The following is a 1424-nucleotide window of genomic DNA, read 5'->3' as shown; positions in this document are numbered from 1 at the left end:
TAACAAATGCAAACAATGTAACCAAATCAGATGTAGCCTCATATTAATCTGGAAAAAATAAAATAAAATGAGCAAACGATAGATTATTAAGGCAGTGAAAATACTGTTTGATGCTATTAACAAATGGTATTTAACGTGTCATTATACATATATCCAAACCCATACAACCCATAACACCAAGAGTGAACCTTAGACTATGGACTTTGCGTGATTACAATGTGTTCATCAGTTACAACACCTTACCACTCCGGTGGGGAACGATGATCACAGGGGAGGCTGTTTATGTCTAGGGCAGGGGTCCTCAAACTTTTTAAACAGGGGGCCAGTTCACTGTCCCTCAGACCGTTGGAGGGCCGGACTACGGGGCCCAGGACGAGTTGGCTGCTAAGCAGGACAGGCAGCAGCGGCAAAAACACCCGGCGGGCCAGATAAATGTCTTGGGCGGGCTGCATGTGGCACATGGGCAGTAGTTTGAGGACGCCTGGTCTAGGGCAAGGGATATATGGGAAATCCTCTCAATTTTCTGTGAACTCAAAACTTCTCTTAAAAAATAAAGTCTCTTTTATAAAGGGAATAAATAAATATTTCTCCAAAAAGATGTATAAATGGTCAATACGCACATTAAAAGATGCTGAACATCATTAGCAGTCAGGGAAATGCCAATCAAATCCACAATAAGATACCAATTCACACCCTCTAGGATGACTATAATCAAAGAGCCTGTGTGGTGGTGGTATTGATGGTTTTCATGACATTGGCTTTCTTTAAGAGTTTACCCCAATTTCTTTTATAATAAAATGTCCCACATTCTAGATTTAAGGATTTATCGGATTGTTTCCTCATTATGAGATTCAGATTAAGCAGTTCTGGTAAGAATAATACCGAAATGGTGCCGTGTACTTTACTGCATTGTTAATCGTTGATGCTATTTTTGTTAACATAGTTAACTTACTATCAGATCTCTTCACTGTAAATGAAGTCTGTATTTCCCCCTTTTAATTGATAAATTATTTGAAAGTGATACTTTGAGACCATGTCCCCCAGATTTTTCACCCAATGGTGTTAGCATACATTGATGATCCTTGCCTGAATAAATTTTTGGGAGTTGTAAATGGTTATTTTTTTTATTTGATCTCTTCTACGCTTACTAGTCTCCACTTTTTTTTTAAAAAAAGGAAGATATATTTGACAAGTTTCCCTTAATGCAATATACCTAAAAGGAAATCGCAATACAATGAAAGATTTAAATTAAGGCCTCAGAATTTCACCACTGAAGCTGGCGGTTCAAGCCCAGCCCAGGCTGCTAAACAATGACAGCTGCAACCAAAAAATAGCTGGACATTGTGGCGGGCACCTGTAATCCCAGCTACTTGGGACGCTGAGGCAAGAGAATTGCTTAAGCCCAAGAGTTTGAGGTTGCTGTG

The sequence above is a fragment of the Otolemur garnettii genome, unplaced genomic scaffold (genome assembly GCF_000181295.1).
Source record: "Otolemur garnettii isolate 467f Iridium unplaced genomic scaffold, OtoGar3 scaffold00003, whole genome shotgun sequence".
Taxonomy (NCBI): domain Eukaryota; kingdom Metazoa; phylum Chordata; class Mammalia; order Primates; family Galagidae; genus Otolemur; species Otolemur garnettii.
The sequence above is the reverse complement of the archived record's forward strand: the minus strand, read 5'-3'. Positions refer to the sequence as shown.